At 44.9% G+C, this 21,648-nt stretch overlaps 1 long non-coding RNA gene and 1 pseudogene across 1 annotated transcript; one reads left to right on the forward strand and one right to left on the reverse strand.

The window, feature by feature from the left end:
* Positions 1-1,718: 1,718 nt before the first annotated feature.
* On the reverse strand, positions 1,719-12,720 carry LOC129115277 (arf-GAP with Rho-GAP domain, ANK repeat and PH domain-containing protein 1-like; annotated as a pseudogene).
* Positions 12,721-16,460: 3,740 nt separating this feature from the next.
* On the forward strand, positions 16,461-19,534 carry LOC129115278 (uncharacterized). Its single transcript, XR_008532965.1, has 4 exons — positions 16,461-16,598; positions 17,049-17,153; positions 19,221-19,289; positions 19,415-19,534. It is a non-coding gene; the product is annotated as an uncharacterized LOC129115278 (long non-coding RNA).
* Positions 19,535-21,648: the final 2,114 nt, after the last annotated feature.

A 21,648-nucleotide genomic window follows, 5' to 3' on the forward strand; every position in this document is an offset into this window, starting at 1 on the left:
CGGAGGTCGTTGAGGTAGTTAAGAAGCTCTTCAGCGGCAAAGCGCCAGGAGTGGATGAGATTCGACCGGAGATGCTAAAGGCTCTGGACATTGTTGGGCTGTCTTGGTTGACACGTCTCTTCACTGTCGCGTGGAAGTCGGGTACAGTGCCTGTGGAGTGGCAGACCGGGGTGGTGGTTCCCATTTTCAAAAAGGGGGACCGGAGAGTGTGCTCCAATTATAGGGGCATCACACTGCTCAGCCTCCCCGGGAAAGTTTACTCCAGGGTGCTGGAAAGGAGGCTCCGTCCGATTGTTGAACCTCAGATCCAGGAGGAGCAATGCGGATTCCGTCCTGGACGTGGAACAGCGGACCAACTCTTTACCCTTGCAGGTCTGTTGGAGGGTGCATGGGAGTTTGCTCATCCAGACTACATGTGTTTTGTGGACTTGGAGAAGGCCTTCGACCGTGTCCCTCGGGGAGTCCTGTGGGGGTACTGCGGGAATATGGGGTACCTGGTTCGTTACTACGAGCCATTCGGTCCTTGTATGACCAAAGTGAGAGCTGTGTCCGGATACTCGGCACAAAGTCGAGCTTGTTCCCAGTGCGTGTTGGCCTCCGCCAGGGCTGCCCATTGTCACCAATCCTGTTTGTGATTTTCATGGAAAGGATTTCAAGGCGCAGCCGGGGAGGAGAGTTTCCGGTTTGGGGACCTCAGAATCGCATCCCTGCTTTTTGCAGATGATGTGGTTCTGTTGGCTTCTTCAGAACGTGACCTTCAGCACGCACTGGGCGGTTCACAGCCGAGTGTGAAGCGGTCGGGATGAGAGTCAGTACCTCCAAGTCTGAGGCCATGGTTCTCTTCCGGAAAACGGTGGATTGCACCCTCTGGGTTGGGAGTGAGTCACTGCCCCAAGCGAGGAGTTCAAGTATCTCGGGATCTTATTCACGAGTGAGGGTAAAATGGAGCGGGAGATGGACAGGCGGTTCGGTGCAGCGTCAGCAGTAATGCGGGCGTTGTACCGGACCGTTTTGGTGAAGAAGGAGCTGAGCCGAAAGGCAAAGCTCTCGATTTACCAGTCCATCTACGTTCCAACCCTCACCTATGGTCATGAGCTTTGGGTAGTGACCGAAAGAATGAGATTGCGAATACAAGCGGCCGAAATGAGCTTCCTTCGTAGGGTGGCTGGGCTCAGCCTTAGAGAGAGGGTGAGGAGCTCAGACATCCGGAGGGAGCTCGGAGTAGAGCCGCTGCTCCTTTGCGTCGAAAGGGGCCAGCTGAGGTGGCTCGGGCATCTGATCAGGATGCCTCCTGGACGCCTCCCTTTAGAGGTTTTCCAGGCACGTCCAACTGGTAAGAGGCCCCGGGGTAGACCCAGAACACGCTGGAGAGATTATATATCTCGTCTGGCCTGGGAACGCCTCGGGGTTCCCCAGGAGGAGCTGGAAAGTGTTGCTGGGGAGAAGGACGTCTGGAGGACCCTCCTTAGCTTGCTGCCCCCGCGACCCGGCCCCGGATAAGCGGAAGGAAATGGATGGATGGATGGATAGTATCATGTATCAGTAGTATTAGTAGTGTACTAGTATCATGTATCAGTAGTATTAGTAGTGTACTAGTATCATGTATCAGTAGTATTAGTAGTGTACTAGTATCATGTATCAGTAGTATTAGTAGTGTACTAGTATCATGTATCAGTAGTATTAGTAGTGTACTAGTATCGTGTATCAGTAGTATTTACCCGTCTCTGAGGAACACAGACAGAACTTCTCTCAGGTCGAGAACGTCACACGCTGCAGAGTCGTTTTCTAACGAGAACAGGAAACGATCTTCCTCTAGTTTACCGTGAAGCTCCTCCTCTTCCTCACCTGCACACAGGTAACACACACACACACACACACACACACACACACACACACACACACACACACACACACACACACACACACACACACACACACACACACAGGTGAAACACACACACAGACACACACACGGTTGTTGTTCATCATTTTTCACACTTGCAGTCTTTGTTATATTAGTAATATTACTATTAGTGTATGTATCCTACCTGAGGGGGCGGAGTCAGGTCTCTGGGACAGGAAAGGTGGGACATCTAATGAAAACAAGAAAAATGATTTGCATAAAGAACCAAATCCAGGTGAGTTCATTAAACTACTAGAACTAACATACTTCTCATACTCACATACTCACATCCTCACATACTCACATACTATTTATACTCACATCACATCCTCACATACTCACATACTATTTATACTATCCTCACATCCTATACTCACATACTATTTATACTCACATCCTCACATCCTCACATACTCACATACTCACATACCACTCATACTGATATACTAACTTCTACGTGTGTGTGTTACCTGTGTGTGTGTTACCTGTGTGTGTGTGTGTGTGTGTGTGTGTGTGTGTGTGTGTGTGTGTGTGTGTGTGTGTGTGTGTGTGTGTGTGTGTGTGTGTGTGTGTGTGTGTGTGTGTGTTACCTGTGTACTCGTTGAGGCGGAGCAGCTCGGTCTGCAGAGCCTGACCGGCCCTCTCAGCCAGCAGGATGGGGGAGGGGCTCTGAGGGTCCGTCTGACACACCTGCACAGGTAACCTCGGTCAGATACAGGACATCAACACACCTGTGATTTACCTGTGTGTCATGTGACACTCCTCATGGTGACTCAGCATCAACATGTGTATGTGTGTGTGTGTGTGTGTGTGTGTGTGTGTGTGTGTGTGTGTGTGTGTGTGTGTGTGTGTGTGTGTGTGTGTGTGTGTGTGTGTGTGTGTGTGTGTTGTGTGTGTGTGTGTGTGTGTGTGTGTGAGTGTGTGTGTGTGTGTGCGTGTGTGTGTGTGTGTGTGTGTGTGTGTGTGAGAGTGTGTGTATTTGTGTGTGTGTGTGTGTGTGTGTGTGTGTGTGTGTGTGTGTGTGTGTGTGTGTGTGTGTGTGTGTGTGTGTGTGTGTGTGTGTGTGTGTGTGAGAGAGTGTGTGTATGAGAGAACAGGTGAGTTAATCCAGACCTTTGCTCCTGAACAGATCAGAGACATCGTTTCTTCTACGTCGTCTCCACAAACCACCTGACGCAGCCTCTGAAACACACACACACACACACACACACACACACACACACACACACACACACACACACACACACACACACACACACACATCATCACACACCTGGACGGACTCCTTCCTATCCTCGGCCATGTTGCTGCTTAACAGCTAAAGGTAATATGAGGTGTACACATAGTTTTTATAGTATTTGTACTCTTGTACTTCTACATCACATGCTGTACTTCATGTCTTGAGTCTTATTGGGTCAGACCTGATCCATCAGAGAGCGTGAGGAGGTCAGAGCGTGGACTCGTCTGTAGACGCCCCTGCTGTATTTATCCTGGATGAACTTTGACCTCTCTTCGTCAGACGACCCCGGACTCAACTGATCCGCCGCCGGCACTGCCGGAGCCCACACCTGGTTGGCCAGCCGGTTACCGTGGGTAACAAACAGCTGGGAGGGAAAGGTGTTAAAGGGTTAATCTGTGAGACTGGCTCAGTCCATCACCTGTATAAGTGGTTCAGTCCCCCCATCACCTGTATAAGTGGTTCAGTCCCCCCATCACCTGTATAAGTGGTTCAGTCCCCCCATCACCTGTATAAGTGGTTCAGTCCCCCCATCACCTGTATAAGTGGTTCAGTCCCCCCATCACCTGTATAAGTGGTTCAGTCCCCCCATCACCTGTATAAGTGGTTCAGTCCCCTCTATCACCTGTATAAGTGGTTCAGTTCCCCCATCACCTGTATAAGTGGTTCAGTCCCCCCATCACCTGTATAAGTGGTTCAGTCCCCCCATCACCTGTATAAGTGGTTCTATCACCTGTATAAGTGGTTCAGTTCCCCCATCACCTGTATAAGTGGTTCAGTCCCCTCTATCACCTGTATAAGTGGTTCAGTCCCCTCTATCACCTGTATAAGTGATACAGTCCCCTCTAATAATAATAATAATAATTATTATTATTATCATAATATATAAGGTTATTTATTTAGTATCTCTAAATAAAGATATTTATTGAGAAAGCCTAATTCCAACTTGATGTCAACATTTTTTCAGGGTTAGGGTTAGGGTTACCCAGACATAGTCTGAAACTACAGGTAGCCTACAAATGTAACAAACAGGATGTAAACATTTCAATGACTTCCTTTGTTTTCATTGAAGGCTGAAAACTGTTCGTTCAACTTGATCGCAGTTTTTTTCAACGCCCCCTGCTGCTGCCGCCTGCTCTCGTCCACTTTCGAGGCGAGGCGCAGTCAACTCGAACGAACCTATTCAGTCCCCTCTATTACCTGTACGACTGGTTCAGCCCCCCCTCTCACCCGTACGAGTGGTTCAGTCCCCCCTCTCACCTGTATGAGTGGTTCAGTCCAGATCTTCTTGTCCATCATCAGGCTGCGTACCTTCGACAGGTTGCTTCCCAGAGCTCGATGCTGACCTGAGAACAGACACAGTTAACATTCCATGCTAGCAACATTAGCATTCCAGCATTCTACACATTGGTACCTGTGGTGGTTTGGAAGGCAGGTCATCTAAAGACATATCATTTTTCTCATGAACTTCTTTAGGATGACTTCTGGCTCCCTCATGTTTCTCATTTAATTTATTACAATTCAAGGCTGGCCTGCTTTGACCAAGTCTTTTTCAGGTGCGTTCAGGTACGTCTTAACATTTTGAGCTAAAGAGTCTCAGTTTGTTAGCAGGTTAGTTTCCATCAAAGAGAATCCAGAGTTTATTCACAGTAGTGAACTCGGACCAGTTCCCTGAAGGTTTTTATTTGCTATCAGACAAAACGTCTGCAGCGTGCAGGGTAGAACAGTTGTGTATCATCTGCATATCGGTGTATTTGACATCACAATAACTGATAATGTTGCACAGAAGCAGCAGTCTGAAGGTTGTCCATCCAACATCAGCTAACTACCACACAGCAGCTGGAGGTCAGACGTCAGAGGTCAAAGGTCAAAGGTCAGAGGTCAGAGGTAGAAGGTCAGAGGTGACCTCTGACCTTTGACCTTTGACCTCTGACGTCTGACCTCCAGCTGCTGTGTGGTAGTTAGCTGTAACGTATGTCATGTGATCGTACCTGCACAGGCCTGACAGATGACCAGCAGCAGGTTGACCGACGCCCACTCAGGATTGGCCGAGCCGCAGTCACCGCACACTTTGTTGTCGGGGTTTTCCCAGATACGCAGCGCCACATGGCTGCTGGACAGAGCGCTGTGAATGAAGGAGGACAGGCTGTCCAACCACACGGAGAGCTCCTTCGACGAATCAACAGACAGACTGCGGGAGGGGGCGGGGCCACGGAGGCACAGAGGGCGGGGCCAAAGAGGGGAAAAGAGGGAGGAGAAAGAGAAAGAACATTAGGACCCATTATGAACTTACCAAAGGACAGCAGCAGTGAGACAGGTAGTCAGACCGACAGGTGTTCAGACAGACATACAGGTAGTCAGACAGACAGGTGTTAAGACAGACGGACAGGTGGTCAGACAGACCACATACATACTTGAAGCTCCTGTATGGAGTGATGAGGGTAAAAGAGTGTTTCCCTGTAGATTTCACCGTGGCCACGTTCAGGGGGACGGAGCAGGAGGCGATGCCCAGCTGGAAGCTCTCCTTGTTGGGGTAAATCCAGAGGTCGTGACCCCAGATGGCGGCGTAGGCCCGGCTCCGCGGGTCCTTGATGGTGATTGATCCGTGGAGCTCTGGGGGGGAGGGGCTTGGCTGGCCTCGGGTTGCTAGCAGAGACGTGACCCAACCTTTCTGAACCTCTGAGAGTCGTAAAATACAAGAAGGACACTTTAAAACGTCATCACCTGTTTCCTCAACCTCCCCAATCACCTAAGTCCTGTTTACAGCTGATTCTAAAGTTAGACCTGGAAGAAAAAGACCACACTCTACTGATCCAGGGTTCAAACTCTACTGATCCAGGGTTCAAACTCTACTGCTCCAGGGTTCAAACTCTACTGATCCAGGGTTCAAACTCTACTGATCCAGGGTTCAAACTCTACTGATCCAGGGTTCAAACTCTACTGATCCAGGGTTCAAACTCTACTGATTCCACGTTCTCACTCTGGTCCGGAGCTCATATCTACATCCTGAAACCAGCTGAAGACACACCGGAGCTGGGTCCAGTAGAGAACAGGTCAGTAGAGTCCAGTAGAGAACAGGTCAGTCAAGTCCAGTAGAGTCCAGTAGAGCCCAGTAGAGTCCAGTAGAGTCCAGTAGAGTCCAGTAGAGTCCAGTAGAGCCCAGTATTCTTACCCTCATTATGAGCCATGAAGTCATAGTGCTTCTTCTTGAAGTAAACAGAGAATCTTCCTTTGTCCTGTTTCTTCACGTTGGTGATGCTGGAGACGTGAAAGAGGACCTCACTGAACCGGTTCTGATCCACAGAGAGAGACAAGCATCACTGTAGAGACAGACAGGCAGACAGAGAGACAGACAGAGAGACAGACAGACAGACAGACAGACAGACAGACAGACAGACAGACAGACAGACAGACAGACAGACAGACAAACGGACATAGAGAGAGAGGGACAGACAGACAGACAGACAGACAGAGAGACAGACAGAAAGACAGAGAGACAGACAGACAAACAGACAGGCAGACAGGCAGAGAGACAGAGAGACAGAGAGACAGAGAGACAGACAGAGAGACAGAGAGACAGACAGACAGACAGACAGACAGACAGACAGAGAAACACAGACAGAGAGACAGAGAAACAGGTAGAGACATACTGAGCGTTTTTTCCACAGAGACATCAGCTGACCGTCCAACGTCGCCCATAAAACATTATGTCTGTTAGAGAAAGAAAACAAGTCATGTGTTCATCTTCATCACCATCACCATCATCATGAAGGTGATGATGATGAAGGTGATGAAGATGATGATGATGATGATGATGATGATGATGGTGATGATGATGATGATGATGATGATGATGAAGATGATGATGGTGATGAAGATGAAGTTACCTGAATCCCTTCCAGACGTCCAGCCAGCTGGTTCTCACCACGGCGTTCTGTGTCGTTGAGGTTCCACTTCCTCCTTTCTTCCGGGACACTCGGATTGTTGCCGCTCTGCAGGACAAACAGAAGGTCTTCACTCAGACAGCCCAAAGCCTGAGTTGCATTCTGGGAAATTGATTTTGTAAAGACGAACTGGTGAGAACAGGAAGACGCAGTCCAACAAACTGGGACAACAGTGGAAACAGTTTACACCAGTTTACACCTGTTTACACCAGTTACCTGTTTACACTTGTTTACACCTGTTTACACCAGTTTAAATCGGTTTACACCAGTTTACACCAGTTTACACCAGTTTACACCTGTTTACATCTGTTTACACTTTTTTACACCTGTTTATACCTGTTTACACTTGTTTGCAACTGTTTACACCTGTGTACACTTGTTGACACCTGTTTACACCTGTTTACACCAGTTAACACCTGTTTACACCTGTTTACACTTGTTTGCAACTGTTTACACCTGTGTACACTTGTTGACACCTGTTTACAACTGTTTACACCTGTGTACACTTGTTGACACCTGTTTACACCAGTTAACACCTGTTTACACCTGTTTACACTTGTTTACACCTGTTTACACCTGTTTACATCTGTTTACACCTATTTACACCTGTTACCTGTTTACACCTGTTTACACCTGTTACCTGTTTACACCACTCGACCTCGGCCTTCAGTTCTTTTTTCACACAGAGGATGAAATGCATCCTGGGATTGAGACAGATGTTGTGTTTGTGTACCTGGGAATCTTCTGTTTCAGAGGCTTCCCTGATTGGCCCTGAGGATGCGGAGGGGCGGGGCCGGCCTGCTGGGGACCAGACGCCCTGAAGGGTTGGACGGGCGGCTACGGGGAAAAACATAAAACATGATTAAGAGCCACACAGGACGCGGTTTAGTGGTGTTACTAGTAGTTACTGTAGTACTGTGTGCATACTCTTTGGTATTAGAGGACGGGTTAGAAGCAGGATCTCCTTCCATTGGTCCTTCAGCTCCAGAGGGGCGGGGCTAGCTCCGGTATCCTCCTCCTCATTGGATGAGTCGGTGTCAGCTTCGTCTTGGCTCGCCCAACACGCCAACATGGTGACGTACGGGCTTTCTTCTTTGATGGTGTGAGGAGAACGTTTACAGACTGCAAACAGAACAAACAAAGAAGAATCAGACTGGTAGGAGGACCAGGAGGAGAAAGACCAGAAAGACCAGAAGGACCAGAAGGACCAGAAGGACCCCAAAGACCAGGAGGACCAGAAAGACCAGGAGGACAAGGAGGACCAGAAGGACCAGAAGGACCAGGAGGACCAGGAGGATCAGATGGACCAGGAGGACCAGGAGGACCAGGAGGATCAGATGGACCAGGAGGACCAGGAGGACCAGAAGGTCCAGAAGGACCAGGAGGACCAGATGGACCAGGAGGACCAGGAGGACCAGAAGGTCCAGAAGGACCAGGAGGACTAGGAGGACCAGAAGGATCAGATGGACCAGGAGGACCAGGAGGACCAGAAGGTCCAGGAGGACCAGAAGGACCAGAAAGACCAGTAGGACCAGGAGGACCAGGAGGACCAGAAGGTCCAGGAGGACCAGGAGGACCAGAAAGACCAGTAGGACCAGGAGGACCAGGAGGACCAGGAGGACCCACACAAACAGGTTTACCTCCTTCAGTGCCGTCCTCTGCCGGCTCGGCTGCTCCCTCTAGTGGAGGTAATGAGAATCCTGTGTTCTGGTCCAGCGCTGACATCACCAGCTGTGACAACGCTCCAACATCTGGACACAAACAGAGAGCACGTTGCTCGGCCAATCAGGAGGGAGAGCTTCTGTTACCCTTCAGCTGGTCAGCCAATGAGAGCTTTACTCTTCAGAAATGCCCCCCCCCAAAAAAAAAAATACATGAAAGACTTTTATTTTGACGAGCTGCTAGAATGCAACTCATAGAAACAACAATGCCTCCGTTTGATTGGCTGATGGCTGTACCTGTGTGGGAGGCTCCGCCCCTCGGCAGTGAGGGGGGGTGGGCTGATGTGCTCATGGAGCTGACAGCAGGATTAGCCACACTGCTAACAATTACCGCTAAACTGGGTATGTTAGCTAATGAGCTAATGATGCTTTCTAAGCTAACAGTGTTAGCAGCAGGTACAGGTGCGCTGTTGGAGGCGGAGTTTAACGCAGCAGCAGGGTTAGCCACAGCGCTAGCAGTTCCTGCTAAGCTAGGTATGTGGCTGGCGATGCTGTTAGCCACGCTGTCTATGGAGGGAGGGGCTGAGGGAGTGGGGGAACTGGGGGCCTGGCCTCCAATGGAGGCGGCAAATCCAGCCAATGAGGGGATGCTGCTGGCGATCATGTCAGTAACGCCGGCCAAAGTCGGGAAGACAGCTCCGCGGCCCGACCCACCGAGAGAAGGAAGAGGAGGAGCTCCTTCACCTGAGGAGGAGGACACAGTGACATCATCATCAGACATCAGCTGATAGGCTGGACACCTGTCAATCAAACAAACACCTTTCTGTCCAGCTGTAGTTCCTCTAACATCCACTAGATGCTGATCAAACTCTGAAAAACTACAAATACAGTTTTATTCAACAGGAGTGACTTCTTCTACTGTCTGTCTGATGCTTTATCATGTTTTTCTCATCATCATCATCATCAAATCTCATATCATAAATTCAAACCAACAACATGCTGGTCCGACCCTTAACACTGTCCCACTTCCTGTCTCTGGTCCGTTGGTTCCTACTGAAAACAGTGATTTCTTTGGGATTATTTTCAGTGGCGGATTAATCCCTATTTCTGAGTCAAAACAAACGTGTTCATGAAGAAGAAGGAACAAGAGTGAGTTTTTAATGGAGTAATGTATATACACACACATATATATGTATATATATATATATATATATATATATATATATATATATATATATATATATATATATATATATACAGCGGGTAAAATAAGTATTGAACACATTCTCAGTAAATATATTTCTAAAGGTGCTATTGACATGAAATTTTCACCAGATGTCAGTAACAACCCAAGTAATCCATACATACGAAGAAAACCAAACAAATAAGTTCAGAAATTAAGTTATCTATAATAAAATGGAATGACACAGGGAAAAAGGGAGGTGCAAAAAGGCATGGGAAGCCAAGACACCAGCTGAAATCTATCAGTAATTAGAAATCAATCCTGCCCCTTGTCAGTGCAAATTAATATCAGCTGGTTCAGTCCCAACTGATGGCCTCCAAAAAGGTGTCTCATTACCAAGGTGTCACACCAGAAACATCTCATGATGGGTAAAAGCAAAGAGCTCTCTCAAGACCTTTGCAACCTTATTGTTGCAAAACATACTGATGGCATTGGTTACAGAAGGATTTCTAAACTTCTGAATGTTCCACTGAGCACTGTTGGGGCCATAATCCGGAAGTGGAAAGAACATCATTTCACCATAAACCGGCCACGACCAGGTGCTCCTCGCAAGGTTTCTGACAGAGGAGTGAAAAGAATTATCAGAAGAGTTGTCCAAGAGCCAAGGACCACTTGTGGAGAGCTTCAGAAAGACCTGGAATCAGCAGGTACAATTGTTTCAAAGAAAACAATAAGTAATGCATCAACCGCCGTGGCCTGTATGCACGCTCACCACGCAAGACTCCATTGCTGAAGAAAAAGCATGTTGAAGCTTGTTTAAAGTTTGCTGCACAACATTAAGCCTGTGAAATACTGGGAGAATATAGTCTGGTCAGATGAGACCAACATTGAACTCTTTGGATGCCATAATACACACCATGTTTGGAGGTCAAATGGCACTGCACATCACCCCAAAAACACCATACCAACAGTGAAGTTTGGAGGTGGGAACATCATGGTGTGGGGCTGTTTTTCAGCATACGGCACTGGCAAACTTCATATAATTGAAGGAAGGATGAATGGAAAAATGTACCGAGAATTCTTGATAAAAATCTGCTGCCATCTAGCAGGATGATGAAGATGAAACGAGGGTGGACATTTCAGCAAGACAATGACCCCAAACACACAGCCAAGGAAACTCTCCACTGGTTTCAGAGAAAGAAAATAAAGCTGCTAGAATGGCCCAGCCAATCACCTGACTTGAATCCAATAGAAAATCTATGGAAATAACTAAAGATCAGAGTTCATAGAAGAGGCCCACGGAACCTTCAATATTTGAAGACTGTTTGTGTGGAAGAATGGGCCAAAATCACACCTGAGCAATGCATGCCACTAGTTTCTCCATACAGGAGGCGTCTTGAAGCTGTCATCACCAACAAAGGCTTCTGTACCAAGTATTAAATACATTTCAGTAAGCGTGTTCAATACTTTTTCCCTGTGTCATGCCATTTTATTACACATAACTTAATTTGTGAACTTATTTGTTTGGTTTTCTTTGTATGTATGGATTACTTGGGTTGTTACCGACATCTGGTGAAAATTTCATGTCAATAGCACCTTTAGAAATATATTTACTGAGAAAAATGGTGAAGTGTTCAATACTTATTTTACCCGCTGTATGTATGTATGTATGTCCATACATATTATTTTTTCTATGATGAGTTCTTAAACACTTTTTTCGTTAAAACAAGTGAAGGAATCTGTTTTCTGAAACTGAAACAGCTGAATCTAATCTTCATCTTCCCCTTCAGCTCAGATTCTCTCTCCACCAGTAAGAAGACAAACTGGTTTAAGACGATCATCAGTCTGCTGACTCCACCAACAACAGGAAGAAACCGGTTCAACTGACAGGACTGAAAACCGGCTGCAACACGTCAGCTCTAAAAATAAACTGAGGAGGTTTCAGACAGACCAGATCAGATTAGGTTAGGTTTAGGTTTAGGTTTAGGTTTAGGTTTAGGTTTTAGGTTTAGCTTACGGCTAGGTTCAGGTTTAAGTCTACGTTTAAGTTGTCAGGTTAAGTTAGGTTTAGTTTTGGTTAGGGTTAGCCTCCAGGAAATGAATGTAAGTCAATGTATTGTCCCTAATGCAAACACTACTGTGCGTGTGTGTGTGTCTGTGCTGTGTGTGTGTGTGTGTGTGTGTGCATGTGTGTGTGTGTGTGTGCATGTGTGTGTGTGTGTGTGTGCATGTGTGTGTGTGTGTGTGTGCGTACCTGTGCTCAGGTGAGCCCCATTAGAGAAAACTGTTTGTAGATTTTCACCGATCACATCTCTGAAACACAAAGTTTGTGTTTAAATCCAACAAACACGTTGACGTTGTGTGTGTGTGTGTGTGTGTCACTGTGTGTGTGTGTGTGTGTGTGTGTGTGTGTGTGTGTGTGTGTGTCACTGTGTGTGTGTGTGTGTGTGTGTGTGTGTGTGTGTGTGTGTGTGTGTGTGTGTGTGTGTGTGTGTGTGTGTGTGTGTGTGTGTGTGTGTGTGTGTGTGTGTGTGTGTGTGTGTGTGTGTGTGTGTGCACCTGTGTGTGTGTGTGTGTGTGTGTGTGTGTGTGTGTAACTGTGTGTGTGTGTGTGTGTGTGTGTGTGTCACTGTGTGTGTGTGTGTGTGTGTGTGTGTGTGTGTGTGTGTGTGTGTGTGTGTGTGTTATTTAAAGGTGCACCTGTCCAAAGAGGAGGCGGAGCTCAGACTGTCTCTCATGTAACGAGAGCGAGGCTTCGGGACAGGAAGTGGAGACGGAGGGGGAGGAGTCATCTGGAGGAGAACAGACAGTGATCATGTGACCTAAACCAGGAGGAGCTTCCCACATGGACCAGAGACACGGACCAATCAGGGACCCCCACAGTCTCAGGTCCATTAAGTGAGATCAGGACCGGGTCATGTTCAGAAAACAAATATTAATATTCTCACTGTTTCACAGGTTTAAACTAGTCAGGACCTAGTCAGGTTTATAACAAACAAATATTAATAGTCAGGTTTAAACTAGTCAGGTTTAAAAACTAGTCAGGTTTGAACTAGTCGGGTTTAAAAACTAGTCAGGTTTGAACTAGTCAGGTTTAAAAACTAGTCAGGTTTGAACTAGTCGGGTTTAAAAACTAGTCAGGTTTGAACTAGTCAGGTTTAAAAACTAGTCAGGTTTGAACTAGTCGGGTTTAAAAACTAGTCAGGTTTGAACTAGTCGGGTTTAAAAACTAGTCAGGTTTAAACTATACAGGTTTAAAAACTTTATTTTATATAATATATTTAAGTTTGAATTAATGCTACTTTGTGACATATAGAGGCTTATGTTAAATAAATCAATATTTTGCTTCACATATTCTGCATCAATACCTGAGTACTTACTTGTTTCTGTGGCGATACATAAAGGTTAGTTAGTTAGTTAGTTAGTTAGTTAGTTAGTTAGTTAGTTAGTTAGTTACCGTTTGAAGTATAACATTTCGCAAACAAAGAAGAAATTCGACTTTAAAAAGAGTGAAAACATGAATATTAACATGTGTTAAACAACAAAGAGAATGAAGAAGAAGAAGAAGAAGAGAAGAGAAGAGAAGAGAAGAGAAGATAAAATAAGATAATCCTTTATTAGTCCTGCAGCGGAGGAAATTTACAGGATTACAGCAGCAGAGAGTATAGTGCAAACAAGAGACATAGTAAAAAAACAAGATCAAAAATAAGTATTATAAATAGCAAATAGCAATAAAAACAGTAAAGACTCCTGAAGAAGAAGAAGAAGAAGAAGAAGAAGAAGAAGAAGAAGAATAATAAGAATAAGAAGAAGAAGAAAATAATAATAATAATAATAATAATAATAATAAGAAGAAGAAGAAGGAAAATAATAATAATAATAATAATAATAATAAGAAGAAGAAGAAGAAGAAGAAGAAGAAGAAGAAGAAGAAAAGGAATAATAATAATAATAATAATAATAATAATAATAATAATAATAATAATAATAATAATAATAAGAAGAAGAAGAAGAAGAAGAAGAAGAAGAAGAAGAAAGAAGAAGAAGAAGGACGTGATTTTAACAAACAGCAGCTCTTACTTTGTGGTGAGTTCTTCAACGCCAAGAACACCTGAGATTCCTGTCGCTCTGCTTTCCTTACCTGTCTGTCTGTTCACCTGGTTACCTGTCTGTCTGTTCACCTGTCTGCTTTTTAGCTTGTCCTCTGTCTGACATGTTACCTGTCTGTCTGTTCACCTGATTTTCTGTTTACCTGTTTACTTGTCTGACTGTTACCTGTCTGTCTGTTCACCTGATTTTCTGTTTACCTGTTTACTTGTCTGACTGGTTACCTGTCTGACTCTTTACCTGGTTACCTGTCTGACTCTTTACCTGGTTACCTGTCTGACTCTTTACCTGGTTACCTGTCTGACTCTTTACCTGGTTACCTGTCTGACTCTTTACCTGGTTACCTGTCTGTGTCTTTACCTGGTTACCTGTCTGTGTCTTCTCTTGGTTGTGTGTTGGTAAATGTAAAGTTTTCTGCTTCACATGTTGAACGTCCTGTTTCAGATCCACCTGCACTCATAAACACTGAACCGTCACATGTACTCTCTCTCACCTGTCCACCTGAACCAATCAGCTGTCAGGAAGCTGATCAGGTGTTTTTACTGCCGATGTTTTTACAGTGAAACGTTCAACAGGTTCAACCTGCTGCCGGAATGTAGGTGTGTGTGTATGTGTGTGTGTGTGTGTGTGTGTGTGTGTGTGTGTGTGTGTGTGTGTGTGTGTGTGTGTGTGTGTGTGTGTGTGTGTGTGTGTGTGTGTGTGTGTGTGTGTGTGTGTGTGTGTGTGTGTGTGTGTGTGTGTGTGTGTGTGTGTGTGTGTGTGTGTGTGTGTGTGTGTGTGTGTGTGTGTGTGTGTGTGTGTGTGTGTGTGTGTGTGTGTGTGTCTGTGTGTGTGTGTGTGTGTGTGTGTGTGTGTGTGCGAGTGTGTGTGTGTGTGTGTGTGCGAGTGTGTGTGTGTGTGTGTGTGTGTGTGTGTGTGTGTGTGTGCGAGTGTGTGTGTGTGTGTGTGTGTGTGTGTGTGTGTGCGAGTGTGTGTGTGTGTGTGTGTGTGTGTGTGTGTGTGTGTGTGTGTGTGTGTGTGTGTGTGTGTGTGTGTGTGTGTGTGTGTGTGTGTGTGTGTGTGTGTGTGTGTGTGTGTGTGTGTGTGTGTGTGTGTGTGTGTGTGTGTGTGTGTGTGTGTGTGTGTGTGTGTGTGTGTGCGAGTGTGTGTGTGTTTTCAGGGTTTTTTTACGTTGAGAAAAACAGACTCAGACTTTGTTTGAACAATAAGTTTGAGTTTTCATTCTCAAACTTTCAGCCTGTGAACTCTGCAGGTTTCAATCTGTCCAACTTTATTTAAATATTTAAATATTACAAACATACATCAAATATAAAATACTGGAAACAGGTTGAGGAGAACAAAGAAGAGTTCAGAGCCTCCTGTCAACAGTAAGCGTGTACTTTTACTCTACTGTGAGTACTTCAGGTTCAGGTTCAGGTTCAGGTTCAGGTTCTGGTTCTGGTTCTGGTTCAGGTTCTGGTCATTTTTGAACATCATCATTGTCTATTCTTCTATTTAAAATGTTTCACAAGTTTATTTCTATTTTTCTCCATTTTTCGTCATGTTTTTGGATAATTTTCTGATATTTATTAATATTTCCCACTGGTATTCATCTCAGCTGTGTCTGTGTTGTTGTTCTCCACTAGTCCACCAGGTGTCCTCACACTCACCTGTCTCTCAGTCACATGATCACCTGTTTCCATTTCAACCAGAACCAGAACCAGAACCAGAACCAGAACCTGAACCTGAACCTGAACCTGAAGTACTCACAGTAGAGTAAAAGTACACGCTTACTGTTGACAGGAGGCTCTGAACTCTTCTTTGTTCTCCTCAACCTGTTTCCAGTATTTTATATTTGACTCAAACGTATTGTTCAAACAACGTGTGTTTCTCAACGTAAAAAAACCCTGAAAACACACACACACACACACACACACACAAAACACACACACACACACACACACACACACACACACACACACACACACACACACACACACACACACACACACACACACACACACACACACACACACACACACACACACACACACACACACACACACACACACACACACACACACACACACACACACACACACACACACACACACACACACACACACACACACACACACACACACACACACACACACACACACACACACACACACACACATACACACACACACACACACACACACACACATACACATACACATACACACACACACTGAAAGGACTTTTTGTGAGATTTCCACTCACTTTTACTGTCGTGTGTGTGTGTGTGTGTGTGTGTGTGTGTGTGTGTGTGTGTGTGTGTGTGTGTTGGACTGGGTTGACTTCCTGTCAGAGGGGGAGGGGGGCGAACCACAGAGAGACAGATTGAAAACAGACGTTGGCGCTCTTCTGCCCCCCCCTCTGAGTCAGACTGCTGGTTTCCATTCGTCCTCCGTCTGGAATGAACTCCGACTGAAGAGAAGAAGAAGAAGAAGAAGAAGAAGAAGAAGAAGAAGAAGAAGAAGAAGAAGAAGAAGAAGAAGAAGAAGAAGAAGAAGAAGAAGAAGAGCAGCAGCATCAGAAGGTTTGTAAATATCTTTCAGTCTTTCACTTGGTCTGCGTTGCGAGTTGACTTGTTTTTGTTTTGACCTCATAAATATCGCAGCAGAAGTATTTGCCAGTATAAGTACGACTGTGTACAAATACTGGCTTCATTCAGAATCTACACAATCAGTTCAATGTCCGTTATTACCAGTCATTCTTCTTCTTCTTGTAATGATTTTATTATTATGACTATTATTATCATTATTCAGAATAAACGTCAGAGACAAGGAGTATGTGCTCTAGGTTGCTTGACAGCTTTTATTGTGAAACACCTACAGGAAGTGAGTTCTATTGATTTTACTTCAACAACGATTGAAGAAAACGACACAAAAAGATTGATATGAATAAACCGAGCTGATGGAGATGAAAATCAATAATGAATCAAAGTCTGTTGTAATAAATAAAGATGCAGATCTTTCTCTCTCTGAAGGTCAGAGGTCACCGACGTCCCACTGTGACTGACAGCTGTCAATCATCGGATCTGAACCAACCAGGAGACAGGAAACTACCTTCAACATGGAGAAGTGACGGACAGGTGAGTCACCTGTAGAGACGGCATCTACACCTTCACACTGATGACGGAGAGTCATAGAGTCAGAGACTCATAGAGTCAGAGACTCATAGAGTCATAGAGTCAGAGACTCATAGAGTCATAGAGTCAGAGACTCATAGACTCATAGACTCATAGAGTCATAGAGTCATAGAGTCATAGACTCGTAGAGTCAGAGAGTCATAGAGTCAGAGAGACAGAGACTCAGAGACTCAGAGAGTCATAGAGTCATAGAGTCATCGACTCGTAGAGTCAGAGAGTCATAGAGACATAGAGTCAGAGAGACAGAGAGTCAGAGACTCAGAGACTCAGAGACTCATAGAGTCATAGAGTCATCGACTCGTAGAGTCATAGAGTCAGAGAGACAGAGACTCAGATACTCAGAGACTCATAGACTCATAGAGTCATAGAGTCATCGACTCGTAGAGTCAGAGAGACAGAGAGTCATAGAGACAGAGAGTCATAGAGACAGAGAGTCATAGAGTCATAGAGTCAGAGAGACAGAGAGACAGAGAGTCATAGAGTCATAGAGTCATAGAGTCAGAGAGACAGAGAGACAGAGAGTCATAGAGTCATAGAGTCATAGAGTCAGAGAGACAGAGAGTCATAGAGTCATAGAGTCAGAGAGTCAGAGAGACAGAGAGTCATAGAGTCATAGAGTCAGAGAGACAGAGAGTCAGAGGTTAGAGAGTCAGAGTGTCTACTACTAGTGACATCATCAGTGACATCACTGTGGTCCTGCAGGACTAAACTCAGGGCAGATTTAACTCATTTTAAAGCCACAAGGCTGTGATTGGCTGAAAACGTCTAGAAGGTCTCCCCCCTCTGCTACCCACAGGAAATACTTTCCTGTTTATTTTCTTCTTCGGTGGTCGCCTCACATTCCTCAAGCACACACAATCAATGAGACCTCCGATTGGCCGAAATCCCCGGGGACACATTCTGATTGGACTGGATTTAGTGTCTTTCTTCTCTCTCCCCCCCCCCCCCACACACACACACACACACACACAGAGGCAGGTCTGTTTAAACCATCATAGCTGTAAAACGACTGAAATGATTTAAAAACAATCTGTTTCACAGACGGATTTCAAAATAAAAGACCTTCAGTGAATCTGTTACTTTAGATCATTATAATATGATCATTATAATCTGATCATTATAATATGATCTGATCATTATAATATGATCATTATAATCTGATCATTATAATATGATCATTATAATCTGACTGTTATAATATGATCATTATAATATGATCTGATCATTATAATATTCATTCATTCATTCATTCTCCGTAACCTGCTTATCCAGTTAAGGGTCGCAGGGGTGCTGGAGCCGATCTCAGCTGTCAATGGGTGAAGGCAGGGTACACCCTGGACAGGTCGCCAGTCTGTCGCAGGGCTGACATATAGAGACAGACAACCATTCACACTCACACCTACGGGCAATTTAGAGTCTTCAATGAACCTTAGTTGCATGTCTTTGGACTGTGGGAGGAAGCCGGAGAACCCGGAGAGAACCCACGCTGACACGGGGAGAACATGCAAACTCCACACAGAAGGTTGTCCAGCCCGGGAAATGAACCCAGGCCCCTCTAGCTGTGAGGCGACAGTGCTAACCACTACACCACCGTGCAGCCCTCATTATAATATGATCATTATAATATGATCATTATAATCTGACTGTTATAATCTGACTATAATTATCAGAGGTAAACAGAGATTTGTAAAAGTTTAATTGAATTCCTTGAGCAACTAAAAAACAACTGACGGTCCGTTTAAACTGGACAACGTTTAGTTTAAAGGTTTTGAAGATTCTAATCTTTATTTAAATGACTTCAGATGAGTATTATTCTAACATACTGTTATACTCTGATCAATATAATCTGACTGTTATAATCTGACCAACATTATCTGATTAATATAATCTGATCATATAATCTGACTAATCTGATATAATAATAATATAACCACTGCTGAACGTCCCCAGAGCGTCTTATTGTTCACGTTTAGACTTTTAATTTGAAATCTCTCATGTGACGTTGGTCAGGATCGGCGGACATGAAGGCTCCAACCAGAGGGTGGACAGGAAATCTGAATGTGCTGCACTTCCTGTTAGGTGGGTAACATGTCAGACTTTACAGGTGGACTCATGTGGGTGCCTGTCTGTCTGACTGTCTGTCTGCCTGTCTGTCTGCCTGTCTGTCTGACTGTCTCACTGTATGCCTGTCTCTCTGGCTGCAGCTGTGTTCCTGGTTCTTCATGAAGGGGGGGTCTGTCTGGAGCTGCAGCCTTCAACCTCTGAAGTTCTGCTCAACTCAAACTCCAACTTCACTGTGGTCAGTAAATACCTGTCTATCTATACAGGTACCTGTCTCTCTCCACAGGTGTGTTCAGGTACCTGTCTCTCTCCACAGGTGTGTTCAGGGTGGGGTAAGGTACCTGTCTCTCTCCACAGGTGTGTTCAGGGTGGGGTAAGGTACCTGTCTCTCTCCACAGGTGTGTTCAGGGTGGGGTAAGGTACCTGTCTCTCTCCACAGGTGTGTTCAGGGTGGGGTAAGGTACCTGTCTCTCTCCACAGGTGTGTTCAGGGTGGAGTCAGGTACCTGTTGAGCATGTGGATCTAACATTGGAGACACCATCTCCACTGACGCAGAGACATTCCAATACCCCCCCCACCACGCACACCCCACACACACACACACACACACACACACTCTGGTATGTCATCACTAGAGAAGAGTTTTTCGAATACACTTTTCCCAGAGACTCCCCATGGTACCAGACGGTACCTCTACACCTTCAGCAGTAAAGGTGACAAATCTGACAGTCCACAGCCCTGAGAGGAAGATCTGAAGGCAAGATACGGCGTTAGCACCAGGAAGTGAACCTCTCTTATCTAGGAACAAGTCAAGTCATAAATACTGGGTCACAAACAGAAACTAAGTGTCTTACAATTATTCTCTGTAGTTCAGAATAACACTTTTTACGTCTTCAGAGTATTCATGAACCCACTCAAGTTATTCCACGGGTGATTTCAGGGAAGTAGGTCTTTGTCCTGAATCTGTGAGAGGAGAACAGAGCTAAATATGTTTCAGGCCCTTTAAAGACCCGACACACCGTGTGACCACAGTGCCCTCCAGCGACCATCGGTGGTAAGACATACATTTTGTTTAAAGGAACGGAATGTTTTTATGCAACAAGTAGAGAAACAGTATTAATGAAATATTAGCGATAGTTACACAATGTTTACACGCTGGTAAGTCACGTGACTGATGCACATTTCTGTCTCCGCATTATCTTTGTTAAATCCTGTGTATTAAGTGTATGTAACTAAAATTAAATTTTTGTATACAAACGAGTTGATAAGTGTGTAAGGTTTATTAATCTAATAGTGGGGGAAAGTATGTGATTTATTTGTTTAAGATGTTGGATTAGTAAATTTACGAAGCAAGAGCACGCCAACATTAAGAGACAAAGAAACCTGGAATTTATCCTGTGTGGATAAAACTGGTGAACTTTTCTTTGTCTCTTGTTTTTCGTTCTTCGTTTCGTGTTGGTTGTGCATCTTGTTTGGTCTACGGAGCTTCATACACGCTCCGGTTATTTTATTTGAGGATCACAGTTATTGTCAGAGCTCTTTCTTCTTAACTACTTTTGAGCATCTTATAGTTATTCATTTTAAGCAAGCCTTATTTTGTTTTAGTGTACGTCCGTTAACCTCGTGAGATATCAACTTTAATTATTGTCGTTCGGCCAAATGAGATTAGTTTAAGTATATCGCAACGAGTAGCTTCAGTTATCATAACATGTCCGGCCCAAACTCCACGCCGGACCAAGAACCTGCTGCCGTGGATCAAGACCCGGAGAGCACGGTAAAACCGTGAGCCGCTTTCCGGTTCACTTTGCAACAGCAGTGTGTGAAATTCAGAGACCTTTCCAGTCCATATGGTGGACATCCGAGGACAGCTGAGAACCACCGTTCCTTCATCCCTTCAACCGGGAGTCATCGCCTCTCAACGGGAAACAACAGCCGCTGGAGAGCCGTGAATGAGCCACCGTAAAGTCATCTGGACACCGCTGCATAAAGCATGAAACTGACATCTTCTAATGTGATCAAGAGTTGGTGTCGGATAACGCTCTGAATGATTATAATATAGATTTATCGTTAGGATTATAAAGGAAATCACATCTTCCCTTCACTATTTGAAATCATTTGCCTGTTTGAAACTAATTCATTCATCATCGTGTTCTTGTTTAATTATTAATCTTGTTATCCATTCATTTAATCATGTTAAATAAATTACCCATTTATCGTTGTCTGTCATATTCTTTCAAAGTGGGAACTATAGATCATTGAGATCGGTACTTACGCCTGAGATATTGAGACTGAATCATTTGTTGCCAAATTATTGAATTAGTGCAATATTTTATTTCTAAGATAGTTTATACACTTCACTGTCTCTCTGCAGTAGTGT

The sequence above is a fragment of the Anoplopoma fimbria genome, unplaced genomic scaffold (genome assembly GCF_027596085.1).
Source record: "Anoplopoma fimbria isolate UVic2021 breed Golden Eagle Sablefish unplaced genomic scaffold, Afim_UVic_2022 Un_contig_11453_pilon_pilon, whole genome shotgun sequence".
NCBI classification, from domain to species: Eukaryota; Metazoa; Chordata; class Actinopteri; order Perciformes; family Anoplopomatidae; genus Anoplopoma; species Anoplopoma fimbria.